Source organism: Salmo salar, chromosome ssa22, assembly GCF_905237065.1.
Source record: "Salmo salar chromosome ssa22, Ssal_v3.1, whole genome shotgun sequence".
NCBI classification, from domain to species: domain Eukaryota; kingdom Metazoa; phylum Chordata; class Actinopteri; order Salmoniformes; family Salmonidae; genus Salmo; species Salmo salar.
Window position 1 is genome coordinate 16781095 of NC_059463.1, and position 15884 is coordinate 16796978.

Consider the following 15884-nt stretch of genomic DNA (forward strand, 5'->3'; position numbering starts at 1 on the left):
ACAGCTCTCAGTAATGATATGACTCAACAAACATTTCATTCTTTGTTCTCTGTAAAATAATTCACAGACACTAAGCAAGGGTAGCATTTTGGGAGTGTGTGTGCGCGTGCCTGCGTGTGTGTCAGGGGGTTTGATATTCTAAGAATAACACCTAAGCATCCATGGAGCTCAATGCCAGGGCATGCCAGCCATTCATGGGCATCAAAGGGAGGAGAGGCAGCGCACCTGTCTGTCTGTTTGTCTGTCCATCTCAAGATTCTATATGCCACCCTATGCTGTGTTCTCAAAGGCAGCGATATGAGGCATGTTAACACATGCCTGATAGATACAGGGGAAAGGGACAGGGTGTTCACAACACAAACATATTACTCATGTCAGACAAACCCATATACCCAAAAGGTTTTATTTGGCCTACAAAGACACCCACAGACATCCAGTGAAACACACTTTCAAAAGTAGCTTAAAAACGATTCATTTTCCTCGTCTCACTAAAATAAAAAGATTGACAGTTATAATACAAATAACAGGAGAGAGAGGCAAAGGTTTTAGTGGACGGAGGGTGACAAGGCGATGGGACAACCGCAGCAGAGAGAAAATGCGACACCTGGCCTCGTCCTTGATTCGGATAAAAGGATGATACATCACAAGGTGACAGAGCAAAAAAATGGTCACGACACAGAGGAAGGGGAACGAGAAGAAAAGTCTATTTTTAGTACAAGTAAAAATACTATTCTCCATCAGTTATTGTCCCTCGCTGCACTGCAACGTGAGATCTCATTGTTAGAAACATTCTCATATTTTCAGGACTAAAACTACATAGGAATTAAAAATGTTTCAGTGCACAATCCCCTACATGTAATCAGAGGTGGAGTGACTTCGGAGTGTAACTGCCTGATACAGCGGTCTTTCAGCAGTTTGATTGTCATCAGGTCTGACTTAGAGGAAGCATCAGGCCGTGTTTCTGTGATTGGGTATGTTATCCTTCTCAACCACACCCCTGATTGATTTCAGTGGAGGAGAATGTTGTTCCTCTCCCCCTATTGACTCCACAACCCTTTCTCTCCCCCAATTAAGAGTTCAATGAGCAGAGCTGCGACTGGACTACTCAATTAGTACTGTCTCCATGCCAATCCTTCCCTCACTATTCCACCCTCACTCTCTCTTCCCCTCTGCCTCTATCGCTCCATCCATTCCCAGATATTGCTAAGTTATAGTTCAACAACTATTGTGTCTGTGATGATGCACAACGTGGCTTTAGGGGGTCTGATGATCACAAGGTTAACTAATGGATCTCACACTTCATCAAACACAACCAGAGGGGGGAATTCCTAATCTCTTGACCTAATTATGATGAATATTAAACAAAACACCTGAAGCTCAGTTTTCAAACTAATCTGTCATTGAAATGTATGAGGCAAAATATCAGAGCGTATCTAACTAGCCTACGTGCTAATCATCCAAGATGGCGTAGCAGTCAGATGTCTTTGTCTTTGTCCTGTCGTGTCCCTTGTATATATATTTTCACATCTTTTTCTTCGCATATCTTTAAAAAATATTTTCCTAAACCTCAACTTCTAAATAACTCTCATGCAACCCGCCTCACCCAATGTTGCGTGGATCTGGAATCCCTCAACTGAAGCTAGCCAGCTAACTACCTACCAGCTATCAGTCAGCAAACCATTACTAGCGGTCATCTGCTAACCTTTAGCTCGGAAAACTCTCACCAGTTCGAACAACGTGACTCAAACCAGAGCATAACGGACCTATTATTATTATTTTATTTTTTCCCCCATACCCCTGGATTCCTACCGCAAACTCTGAACATTTTCATCTGGATCTTCGCAACTAGCTAACCGCAAACTCCTGGCTAGCGTTTCCATCCCGGAGCAAGCACCAATTAGCCTGAAGCTAGCCCGGTCAGGGCTCCTGTGCTACCCCCGAAGCCCACTCCTGGGCTACAATATCCGGACCCTTTCTACTGCCGGTACGGGGCACGGAACCCCGTCGATCCTCTACGACTGGAATACCGACATAATCTGCCCGAGGATTCCAACAGGCCCCTCAGGCGCGACGTCCACTGAAGGCCCATTCTGCTAACCGCAGCCTACTAGCTACCTAGAGCTACTTGGAACCCTACTAATTCCACGACTGGTCTATCGACGTCACCGCACGAAGAGGCAAAAACAGACTTACCCCGATTGCGACGTCCCCCAAAGGCTAACTTGCTAGTCCCGGTCTGTTAACTGCTAGCTTGCTTGCCCCGGTCTGCTAACTGCTAGCTTGCTTGCCCCGCTCTGCCAACTGCTTGCTTGCTAACCCGGTCTGCTAACTGTTAGCTTGTTTAGCCCCGGTCTACTAACTGTTAGCTTGTTAGCGTTGGCCTGCTAAGTGTCTGAATCGCCGTGTCCCCAGTCAGCCCAACCACTCACTGGACCCATATGTTCACTTGGCTACGCATGCCTCTCTCTAATATCAATATGCCTCGTCCATTACTGTCCTGGTTAGTGATTACTGTCTTATTTCACTGTAGAGCCTCTAGCCCTGCTCAATATGCCTTAACCAACCATGTTGTTCCACCTCCTACATATGCGATGACATCACCTGGTTTAAACGTCTCTAGAGACTATATCTCTCTCATCATTACTCAATGCCTAGGTTTACCTCCAATGTACTCACATCCTACCTTACCTTTGTATGTACACTATGCCTTGAATCTATGCTGTCGTGCCCAGAAACCTGCTTCTTTTACTCTCTGTTTCCGAACGTGCTAGACGGCCAGTTCATATAGCCTTTAGCCGTACCCTTATCCTACTTCTCCTCTGTTCCTCTGGTGATGTGGAGGTTAATCCAGGTCCTGCAGTGCCTAGCTCCACTCTCAATCCCCAGGTGCTCTCATTTGTTGACTTCTGTAACCGTAAAAGCCTTGGTTTCATGCATGTTAACATTAGAAGCCTACTCCCTAAGTTTGTTTCACTCACTGCTTTAGCACACTCTGCCAACCCGGATGTCTTAGCCGTGTCTGAATCCTGGCTTAGGAAAACCACCAAAAACCCTGAAATCTCCATCGCTAACTATAACATTTTCCGCCAAGATAGAACTGCCAAAGGGGGCGGTGTTGCAATCTATTGCAAAGATAGCCTGCAGAGTTCTGTATTATTATCCAAGTCTGTACCCAAACAATTCGAGCTTCTACTTCTAAAAATTCACCTTTCCAGAAACAAGTCTCTCACTGTTGCCGCTTGCTATAGACCTCCCTCTGCCCCCAGCTGTGCCCTCGATACCATATGTGAATTGATTGCCCCCCATCTATCTTCTGAGCTCGTGCTACTAGGTGACCTAAACTGGGACATGCTTAACACCCCGGCCATCGTACAATCTAAGCTCGATACCCTCAATCTCACACAAATTATCAATGAACCTAGCAGGTACAACCCCAAATCCGTAAACATGGGCACCCTCATAGATGTCATCCTAACTAACTCGCCCTCCAAATACACCTCTGCTGTTTTCAATCAAGATCTCAGCGATCACTGCCTCATTGCCTGCAACCGTAATGGGTCTGCAACCAAACGACCACCTCTCATCACTATCAAACGCTCCCTAAAACACTTCTGCGAGCAGGCCGTTCTAATCGACCTGGCCGGGGTATCCTGGAATGACATTGACCTCATCCCGTCAGTAGATGATGCCTGGCTATTCTTTAAAAGTGCCTTCCTCGCCATCTTAAATAAGCATGCCCCACTCAAAAAAATGTAGAACTAGGAATAGATATAGTCCTTGGTTCACTCCAGACCTGTCTGCCCTTGACCAGCACAAAAACATCCTGTGGCGTTCTGCATTAGCATCGAATAGCCCCCGTGATATGCAACTTTTCAGGGAAGTTAGGAACAAATATACACATGCAGTTAGAAAAGCTAAGGCTAGCTTTTTCAAACAGAAATTTGCATCCTGTAATACTAACTAAAATAAGTTCTGGGACACTGTAAAGTCCATGGAGAATAAGAGCACCTCCTCCCAGCTGCCCACTACTCTGAGGCTAGGAAACACTGTTACCACCGATAAATCCACTATAATTGAGAATTTCAATAAGCATTTCTCTACGGCTGGCCATGCTTTCCACCTGGCTACCCCTACCCCGGTCAACTGCCCGGCACCCTCCACAGCAACCCGCCAAAGCTCCCACCATTTCTACTTCATCCAAATCCAGATAGCTGATGTTCTGAAAGAGCTGCAAAATCTGGACCCATACAAATCAGCTGGGCTAGACAATCTGGAACCTCTCTTTCTAAAATTATCTGCCGAAATTGTTGCAACCCATAAAACTAGCCTATTCAACCACTCTTTCTTATCGTTTGAGATTCCCAAAGATTGGAAAGCTGCCGCGGTCATCCCCCTCTTCAAAGGGGGTGACACTCTAGACCCAAACTGCTACATACCTATATGTATCCTACCCTGTCTTTCTAAGGTCTTCGAAAGCCAAGTTAACAAACAGATTACCGACCATTTCGAATCGCACCGTACCTTCTCTGCTATGCAATCTGGTTTCAGAGCTGGTCATGGGTGCACTTCAGCCACGCTCAAGGTCCTAAACGACATCATAACTGCCATCGATAAGAGACATTACTGTGCAGCCGTATTCATCGACCTGGCCAAGGCTTTTGACTCTGTCAATCACCACATTCTTATTGGCAGACTCGACAGCCTTGGATTCTCAAATGATTGCCTCACCTGGTTCACCAACTACTTCTCTGATAGAGTTCAGTGTGTCAAATCGGAGGGCCTGTTGTCCGGACCTCTGGCAGTCTCTATGGGTGTGCCACAGGGTTCAATTCTCGGGCCGACTCTCTTCTCTGTACACATCAATGATGTTGCTTTTGCTGCTGGTGATTCTCTGATCCACCTCTACGCAGACGACACCATTCTGTATACTTCTGGCCCCTCTTTGGACACTGTGTTAACTAACCTCCAGATGAGCTTCAATGCCATACAACTCTCCTTCCGTGGCCTCCAACTGTTCTTAAACGCAAGTAAAACTAAATGCATGCTATTCAATCGATCACTGCCCGCACCTGCTCGCCCGTCCAGCATCACTACTCTGGACGGTTCTGACTTAGAATATGTGGACAACTACAAATACCTGGGTGTCTGGTTAGACTGTAAACTCTCCTTCCAGACTCACATTAAGCATCTCCAATCCAAAATTAAATCTAGAATCGGCTTCCTATATCGCAACAAAGCATCCGTCACTCATGCTGCCAAACATACCCTCGTAAAACTGACCATCCTACCGATCCTCGACTTCGGTGATGTCATCTATAAAATAGCCTCCAACACTCTACTCAACAAACTGGATGCAGTTTATCACAGCACCATCCATTTTGTCACCAAAGCCCCATACACTACCCACCATTGCGACCTGTATGCTCTCGTTGGTTGGCCCTCGCTTCATACTCGTTGCCAAACCCACTGGCTACAGGTTATCTACAAGTCTCTGCTAGGTAAAGCCATGCCTTATCTCAGCTCACTGATCACCATAGCAGCACCCACTCGTAGTACGCACTCCAGCAGGTATATCTCACTGGTCACCCCCAAAGCCAATTCCTCCTTTGGTCGTCTTTCCTTCCAGTTCTCTGCTGCCAATGACTGGAACGAACTGCAACAATCTCTGAAGCTGGAGACTCATATCTCCCTCACTAGCTTTAAGCACCAGCTGTCAGAGCAGCTCACAGATCACTGCACCTGTACATAGCCCATCTATAATTAGCCCATCTGTAAACATCTACCTACCTCATCCCCATACTGTATTTATTTATTTATCTTGCTCCTTTGCACCCCAGTATCTCTACTTGCACATTCATCTTCTGCACATCTACCATTCCAGTGTTTAATTGCTATATTGTAATTACCTCGCCACCATGGCCTATTTATTGCCTTAACTTACCTCATTTGCACTCAGTGTATATAGACTAATTTTCTTTTGTTCTACTGTATTATTGACTGTATGTTTTGTTTATTCCATGTGTAACTCTGTGTTGTTGTATGTGTCGAATTGCTTTGCTTTATCTTGGCCAGGTCGCAGTGGCAAATGAGAACTTGTTCTCAACTAGCCTACCTGGTTAAATAAAGGTGAAATTAAAAAAAATTTAAAACCAAGCAGAGCAAAGAATATTGAGGCTTAAATCAGAAAGAGAAGATTAGACAGACAGGGATGAGAGAGCCCACATTTTTCCGTCCCTTAATCTGTCCACCTTGGGGGCCCTTAACCAAAGCAGTTCAGTTACAGGTCAGAGGCCCTAATGCACCAAGTACTAAACCGCTAATCCCCATGCTTTAGTGGAGTGAAAAATCCAATTTTAGAGATCTGTAATTCCATAAACCTTATTAGGCACCACAATGGCTGGACCAGGCAGGGAGTGGAAAGGAGGGAACGGGGAAGAAGATGACAGACTTGGGCAGGGACCTCTCAACACTGGGAGAAAGAGAGAGAAAAGTCAGGGGGAAATTGGGAGAAATGGAAATGAACAACCTGGCCACAGAGCATTTCATATTATTCTTTACGGAAATCTAAGACACTCAATTTAGTATGATATGTTACGTTTAATTTGATATCTATTCATTTGTGGTTGTCCATCACCCATTTTGTATAATATTACAATTCGATCATATGTAACGAATTAGCAAAATGTACAATATGTTACAAATTTGCAAAATGTATGATATGTTAAGAATTATATCTAGGTGGTTAGGTGGATAATGTTAGCTAGTTGGCTAATGTTAGCTAGGCTAAGGGTTAGAGATTAGGGTTAAGGTTAAGTTTAGGAGTTAGGTTAAAGGGTTAAGGTTAGGGGAAGGGTTTGGGAAGGGTTAGCTAACATGCTAGTAGTTGCAAAGTAGCTGAAAAGTATTTAGAAGTTAAAAAGTTGCTAATTAGCTCAAATGCTAAAGTTGTCCATGATGAGATTCAAACTCACAACTTTTGGGTTGCTAGACATCTGCATTATTCGCCTACTCATCCACCCCAACCAACCAACCTAATTACATTTTTGCCTTAAGTAACCATATGTCTTATGTAACCATACCAAACATAACATAACATACTAATTTGAGTGTCCCGGATTTAAATGTACTATGTTACATCTAGTCTATGAGACCAGGCTCAAATCAATGATGAGACGAAGCACACAGCTATTGGAGAAAATCGTGTCAGAAGCAGTTGTAATCTTGTTACTCGTATAAGTAGCTGAGTATTTGCTGTGGGCCCCTCAGGAATGCTACCAAATAGATTTGCAGATGTGCATAGGCCTACAGCTGTCTAAATGATGAACCACTGAATCATTACGAGAACCCATTCATCATTTACCTCTTTATCTGCAGTCATCATAACATGGAGTTGTAATGAAAATAGACAAACCTTCACTTGGTATGTTACAATATCTTCAAGCAGCAAAAGCTAAAATCTAGGTTTCAGCAATGCTATCATTTGGACCCAGCAGCACCCCAAATGACTATTTAAATGCTCAAAGATGAGAAAACACGGGGAACTCATTGTCTCTGTCAGTAACATCACTCAGTCCTAATCCTATCACCTTTCTTCTCTTCTCCCTGTTGCTTACCATGGCGCCTTTAATATTGGTTCCAATTGCACCACTGCATCCTGTACTCATTTAATCATAGCATCGATGGACCACTTAGCGCCACTGTTATCTGAGAGCTGACATCGATTGTTGTCCCTCCCTGTTGTCCAAGAGGGAGGAGGGAAGGGAGGGTGTGTTTGTTTCAGGTTTGGGGTCAATTCCAATTTAATTAGAAATTCGGAATTGGAATTGTAAAAACATTTAATCTTTGGAATTGAACTGGAATTCAATATTTTTACATTTGTCAGTTCATGGAATTAATGCACATAGTATCAAACCTTGATGGTAAGATATTTTTTAAATAATTTAAACATGTATTCCAGCATAGTTACATAGGCTGTCTGAACAGTTGCATGATCAGCCTGAAAGCCTAAGGGAATTTTATTCTTGGAATGTGTATAACAATGGAATTCAGAGGAATTGAGTTATCTCTGAATTCAAAGACTGACCTGGAATTTGAATTGATTGACATGGAAGTTACAGGGAGAGAGAGAATTGAAATAAAATAGAATTTGTGGAATTGACCACAACCCTGGTTTGTTTGGTGCTACTGTCTTAATGGGGACCACAGTCAGTATGCAGAGAGAGAGGTATGAAATAGTAATGATGAAGATGGGTAGCTAGAAAATAACATAATGTTGAAAATGGGGGTGGCAGTGATGCAGAAGATGATGATGACCATGATGGTAATTGGGATGATGATAAGGATGCTTGTGCCTTGTGGCCTCAACAAAAGCATCTCATACTCAGAAGGGTTTCCGACCTCAAGATTTCTGCTCTTAAAAATATGAGTGAAACTTTCAAAGTTCATTTCATAAATAATTCAAAACCATGACGCCAAGGAAAAACTGATCAGAGGACGTCACAAAAGCAGCGATCTAGTTGAAATCAAAGGCATGAATCTCACTGACAACACTAGTGATTGATATGTCCAGTGAAAGATGCAGGACTCTGAAGTCTCCACTCCGGAGCTGACTGGATGGGTGTAATTATATTTCAATGCAGGATACCTACATTGCAGCACCGCTCACATAGATAGCAGATTGAAATTACATTGCACAAGCCTCCAGACATACAGCATACACAGAAGATTGCAAACACACACACATACACTCACCGGACAGAATTTTAGGTACATCCATATAGTACTGGGGCTGCAGGGTGGCCTACTGGTTAGAGCGTTGGACTAGTAATCGAAAGGTTGCAAGTTCAAATCCCCGAGCTGACAAGGTACAAATCTGTTGTTCTGCCCCTGAACAAGGCAGTTAACCCACTGTTCCTAGGCCATCATTGAAAATAAGAATTTGTTCTTAACTGACCTGCCTAGTTAAATAAAGGTTAAAAAAAATTGTTAAAAACTCTTTGCCTCCATAACAGCCTGAATTCTTTGGGGCATGGATTCTACAAGTCGGAAACGTTCCTCAGGGATGTTGGTCCATGCTGACACGATGACATAACGCAGTTGCTGCAGATTGGACGGCGGTACACCTGCGCCACCAGACACTACCGTTCATATCAGGCAGGATGGGTCCATAGACTCATGCTGCATATGCTAAATCCTGACTCTACCATCAGCATGACTCAACAGGAAACAAGATTCATTGGACCAGGTGATGTTTTTCCACTCCTCAATTGTCCAGTGTTGGTGATCACGTGCCCACTGGAACCGCTTCTTCTTGTTTTTCGCGGATAGGAGTGGGACCCGCTGTGGTTGTCTTCTACAATAGCCCATCCGTGACAAGGCTCGACGAGTTGTGTGTTATGAGATGTCGTTTTGCACACCACTGTTGTACTGCGCCGTTATTTGTCTGTTTGTGGCCCGCCTGTTAGCTTGCACAACTCTTGCCATTCTCTTTTGACCTTTCTCACCAAGGAGCAGTTTTCACCGTTCTCTGTTAACCCTAGTCACTGTCGTGCATGAAAAGCCCAGGAGGATGGCCGTTTCTGAGATACTGGATCCAGCGTGCCTGGTACTGACGATCATATCAGGCTCAAAGTCACTTAGGTCACTCGTTTTGCCAATTCTAACATTCAATACTGTTCTAACAAACAGTAACTGAATGCCACGATGCCTGTCTGCTTGCTTTATACAGCAAGCCACAGCCACGTGACTCACTGTCTGTAGGAGCGATCCATTTTCTTGAACTGGGTGGTGTACCTAATAAACGGGCCGATGAGTGTATATAAACACACATCTTTTCTTTATCTCTTCCTCTCTTACACATTCTCATGCTTCTCTCTTTGGACATCATCAGAAAAGTGGCACTTCAAAACCTTAATCAAAGAGGCCATCCTCCTGAGGTCTACAGTATTTAACATTCTGTAACCAATTATGTCCACTGTTACTTGAAATGATTAACACAGCCATTCACAAACCTTAATTTGGAAGTGATTTAAATACAGCACTAATTTAGCTTTTTTATATTTATCACCCACTGTCTTTGATAAACACAGATATTAATCTCATTAAAAAAAATATGTCATCCCATCATGAAACTTACTTACCCAAATTGGTAAATCTGGACCAAAGCGGGTTCCTTAAAAAATAAATACCCTCAGATAACCTCCGTCGTCTATTACATATCTTACATGCTTCATCAGAAACCAAAGCACCTTGGACAGTTCTAGCTCTCGATGCAGAACAATCATTTTGATAGACTAGAATGATCATATCTTTGGTCAGTTTTGGAACATATGGGACTTGGCTCCAATTTCATTAATTTAATCAAAATACTTTATGCCAATTCCTCAGCCATAGTAATAACAGTCAGTACCTGCTCTGTTCCGTTCAGAATAACTGGGAGTAGCAGGCAAGGTGATCTCATCTCACCTCTCCTATTTTTATGGTCTATGGAGCCCCTGACCAAGGCAATTCGACAATCGAAAGAAATTACACCAATATCTCTCAATTCTACAGATCACGTCATTTCACTTTACGCCGACGATATCTTACTTTATCTTGACAATTTATCTCAATCGCTCCCAGAAGCTTTGAAGATCATAGACAAATTCAGCTTCATCTGAAATTATCAAATCAATTCTATCTGACCTCAGTAGATGGACTAATATCACAGTTGCTTCAACCGACAGAATATCTATTGTCAAAATAAATATATTACCACGGCTGAATTTCTGTAGTTCACTGGTTCCCTTGTCTCCACCTTCTGGCTATTGGGATAAAATTCATAGCGCGGTTTCAAAATGTACATGGCAAGGTAAGCGATCCTAGATAGAATGAACAAACTTGCATGTACGAGGACTATCCGTCCTAAACTTTAAATGGTATTTCCAGGCACTAGCATTTCATCCCATCCTAAATTGATTTAGACATGATTCTTCCACCCCCTGGCTGAGAATAGAGATAAATAGGTTGTCTCCTATTGCTGGTTGGTAGCAAAACAGAGCCTTTTATTTGGCGACCCAAAAGCACACGGCACAAACTAACACGAAATACAAATAAGGGTTTAACATAACCCAGCTTAACCAGCCTAACATGCGCATACATGAACAGATAAACAATACCACACAAAGACATGGGGAAAACACATAATGAGGGAAATGAGAACCAGGTGTGTGGAAAAATGAGACAAAACAAATGGAAAATGAAAAATGGATCAGTGATGGCTAGAAGACCGGCGACTTCGACTGCCGAACACCGCCCGAACAAGAAGAGGCATCGGCTTTGGCAGAAGTCGTGACATTAAAAATAAATGATCTGGGCTTACGAAAGGGCTGATCTCTATAATATATAAACAACTTCTGGAAAGCTTATATTCTGAGCTAATCATAAAAAATTATGGTCCAGGGTAAAGGTAACCCTTTAACTAGAACAGAATATGTACCATCAACTTATACATTTGAAGGATGTTCACAGACTATTTAACACCAAGGAAATGTTTTACGATGAAATTGGCCCATACTCCCAACTGTTCACTGTGTCCCAAAAATCAGGTAGGCACATTCCTTCATATGATGTGGGAGTGCCCTGCAGTTAAACGCTTCTGGGGAAATGTTTACGAAATTCATTTTGAAGTGCATGAATGTAAATATTCAATGCTTTGCATCGATTAACAATGGTAGCTCCTTGAATTTCTCAATCAATATGAAACGATTACTGCTGGCAGCCAGCACTGCCGCAAAAAAAGATGTTGGCTCTTGGACGGCAATCACCTCACTCTCTCTCTCTCAATTCGCCAGTGGATACGATTACTATTAGAAATGATAACATTAGAATTATCAAAAGTGAGAATAATTGGTGCTCGTCAAAGAACAATTGACCTGTAACCCTCCAAAACAAAAAAATAACAAAACAAACCAATAAAGAGGCCATCTCAGCTACTATTATTAAAGAGAAGAGCTGCAGGTTGAGATTTAAATAGTTATCTCCAGATACCTTCTCATCACAAGGCCCAGCTCACAGCAGCTCATACCGCTGAACAGGAAACTCAGAGGGGAACAGGAGCACTAGTTAAAGGCCTCACTTATTACATTACCAAACATATTTTCTTAGATGATAAGTAGTATCAGGGTGTAGACAGTCACAATCCTCCAAATCATTCTCAAATTTGAATCATGCTCTTCGCATCTTAGTCTTTGAGTATCATTTCATCACCTCACCACCTTCATCCTCTTGGTAGGCCTATGTTCGACCTAACCAGCTTAATGAAAAGTGGAGGTAAAGTGAGCAGCCACACTAAAGGCAGGAGTCAGACAGCCAGCCATGTCACCTTGAGTTTTGTCACTGTTACCGAAATCTGCCTCCTGTCACTGTACGTGTGTGGTGTGTGTGTGTGCCCCTGTTGGCTGGCTCTGTGATTAGTGTGTCATGGCCTGCCAATATATCTTCCCCCTGGCTGGGAGACACCAGATGTGTCCTGTACTTAATTCAACAACGGTCAATTCTACAGCCTCTACATGCAGAACCTACAGAACATTCTAGATGAATACACATATGCAGAGCTTGGAACCAAACTCTCTCCAAGCACACTCTCGCTTTTTACACATAGCCTACACAAGCAACCCTCTCTGTGGAGTCCATAAGTCCTTTAACGCGTTCACTCTGAGCCACAGCAGACAGCCTTCCAACAGGTCTCCAGGTCAAGACTCCTGCTGAGTGTGTGTGAGGAGAAAGAGAGACAGATCATACAAGGTACTGGGATGTCTACTGTGTGTGTGTGTGTGTGTGTGTGTGTGTGTGTGTGTGTGTGTGTGTGTGTGTGTGTGTGTGTGTGTGTGTGTGTGTGTGTGTGTGTGTGTGTGTGTGTGTGTGTGTGTGCGTGTGTATGTATGTATGTGCATGCATGTGTGTACGTAGCCCATGCGTGCATCTGTGCTTGTGCGTATGTGTGGGTGAACTAGCGGAGTGCTTAGGGGTTAGCTGACAGGTAGACAAAACAGGAGCAGCCATCTCCACTCTAGCAGAGAAAAGAGGCCAGTTGATCTGGGGGTTAGATCCAGCCTCCAGCTGCGGAGTGCACAGTAAATAATGAATGTCTTAACCACTGATTTCTGCCACCACTAACCAAAGGCCCTCCATCCCCTCATCCCTCCAGTCAGTAAACAGCAGCCAGCGAGCCAGCCAGCCAGGCAGCCATCCAGTCTCAGCAATAAATATTTCAGGTCCAGGTCAAAACCAGCGCCCTCTACTCTCTATCTCATCACTCAGAGAGCACTCACTACCGCCTGATCCTTTTCACCCATAAAGACACTGACAAAACATTAGGTAAACATCTAACCTAGTCTAGCCTACTGCCTGGGATAGTAGAGCGGTTTTTACTGGAACAGAAACAGTATGGTTTTATACACTTCAATCTCACAAAAGTATAAGAAGTTGACACATTTGGAGCAATTCAAACCAGTAACTTCTTTGTATTGTATTGGGATAATTGTTGTGCATGAACACTCATCAATATATCAATTCAAGATCAATTATGTCAATGCGAACCAGAGAGAGAATCGAAAACAATACCGTTACCAAAACTAATACACAAAAAAACATAAACTACACCAAGAACAAGTAGAAGCCATGTCAGTGTTGGCAGAACAAAGCTCTCCAAGATGGATCAATCTCCTAAACTCCACTCTTGATAAACCTGGGGGAAATGGTCAACTTGAGGAAATGACAATTCATCATGTCAGAATAATCTTTAAAACCAGTGCCCTATTATAAAAGAACTGAAACACTCAGCTACTAGGCACAGTATTGGCATCTAATGTCACCCACTACCATGGTACAGTGACTTACTGTATCAATGCCTATAACAAAGCTACATGCCTAATGAAAACGTGACTGTTCATTTATAATGACTTTTCATTTAACGCACCAACTTATAATGAATAGATGGATCCAAACTGCAGATACGTCTATTCCACAACAGCCCAATGAAAAGTCAGATACTTTGTGAAGGAGTTCTCTGCCACATGCATGTGAGTGTCCACATCCTCCTCCACCGTTATGCAGACGAGATGATGATGCTGGTGGAGGTGGTTGTGGAGGTGAGAGTAAATCTAATAGAGGCGAGTGCAATGGAGAGCAAAGGAGAAGTGTAAAGTAAAGTGCAAAGCTACAGTACTGTACCTCGCAGCTGTGCTCCTCAGAAGCGATGTCCCTGGGTGGAGCGGGTGAGGCGACACACACAGGATGCACACAGAGCTCCGTCCGTCAGCTCACACACAGGCATACACCTGCTCTGACCAGTCTTGGACACACTCCTGTCCTGTGCCCTACTATCCGCTCTGCTGGCAGTCTGAGAGTCTAACCCCCACACACCCGCCCACTGTTATAGATGCACACCCAAGTGAAAGGAGGGAGGCGTGGTTTCAGAGGAGATTGATAAAAGAGGGAGGGAAGGAGGAGGAGAGAAGGTCCCTCTATCTACAATTCAATTTCGCCTCACTCCCCTTTTCGCCGCATCTCTGTCTCTCCCTCCCTCTCCCTCTCTATCACATATTGTCTTGCACTTTTTAACGCTCACTCCAACACACTCCTGACATGCTCTAGCTCTATCATTTTCCTACACTCCCTCTGATTTGCAATCTCTCTTTCTCCTCGTTGTCCTCCTCCCTCTCTCTTTCTCTCTCCCACCCTTCTCTTTTTCTCCCACTCTTTTCTTCCTATATCGTTCTCCTCTCTTTCTAGTTTTCAGTTTCACCTTCTTTTTCTCACTGTCTCTTTCTCTCGCTCCGCTCTCATTCATGTGGCTGTGGTGTGTGTGTGAGTGAATCAGGGCAGCTCTGGCCATCTGTTGGAGCATGTGTGTTTCACCTATTCACAGGCTCATAAAGGCAGGGCCAGGGAGAGGAGAGAGAGAAAGGAAGGGGAGGGAACCAGGGATCAATCTTAATGCTGGAGGGCGGGAGAGGAGAGGGAGAGCTTGGCACCATATTTATGAGCCTGGTACTTCTATAAGGCTGGCTGGCATGGCCCCTTAAGAGGATCAGACACCAACAAGCTGCAGAGAGGAATATGCATTAATGGACAAACAAATGCACATCAGGCAAGTGCACAGATAGAGCTTTACCTGTGCAGAGCGCATTCCACTTCGCCCTTCCAGTCTCTTAAGTGCTCTTTAGTTTGGGTAAAAAAAAATAAACGGCACTTTTTTGTATACAGTTTTTGTCGTTGTTGTTCTGAACCCACCACCCGCAAGTCGTTGTTAAATTCGCATTAAAGATGTGTAATTTAATTAGCCATTAAGATGTGGCCATCTATTGCTTTTATGTCATTAAATAATCAAAGTCATAATTGCTCAACAAATCTGTGACAGTTGCCCTTTATTGTTTTTGAGCACCTGCCCCCGAAAAGGTCTGTGCACAGTCCTGATACATGCCCAACCAAACACACACACACACACACACACACACACACACATAAACACACAAACCCATACACGAATGCACTTACACAAACAAACACAAACCTGTCAGCATGAAACAGAGCACCATTTTCCATACACATCCCTAAATCTCTCCATTATAATGTACTGTACAGTGCCTTCTGAAGGTATTCACACCTCTTTTTCCACATTTTGTTGTGTTACAGCCTGAATTAAAATACATTCAATTGAATTTTTTTATCACTGGCCTACACACAATTTCCCATAATGTCAAAGTGGAATTATGTTTTTAGAAATATTTACAAATGAATAAAAAATGAAAAGCTGAAATGTCTTGAGTCAATAAGTTATTCAATCCCTTTGTTATGGCAAGCCTAAATAAGTTCAGGAGTAAAAATGTGCTTAACAAGTCCCA

At 43.4% G+C, this 15884-nt stretch overlaps 1 protein-coding gene across 3 annotated transcripts in view; it reads right to left on the reverse strand.

Moving 5' to 3' along the window:
- LOC106582903 (extracellular sulfatase Sulf-2) overlaps positions 1–14659 on the reverse strand; it is a 61236-nt gene extending 46577 nt beyond the window's left edge. Inside the window, exon 1 of one of the 3 annotated variants that reach the window (XM_014166504.2) lies at positions 14212–14659. The gene's annotated coding sequence lies outside the window, so the exon portion shown is untranslated. Of the gene's footprint in view, positions 1–12645; positions 12724–14211 lie in introns of those variants that run through there. The other 2 variants (XM_014166501.2, XM_014166502.2) reach the window with 2 other exon arrangements.
- Positions 14660–15884: the final 1225 nt, after the last annotated feature.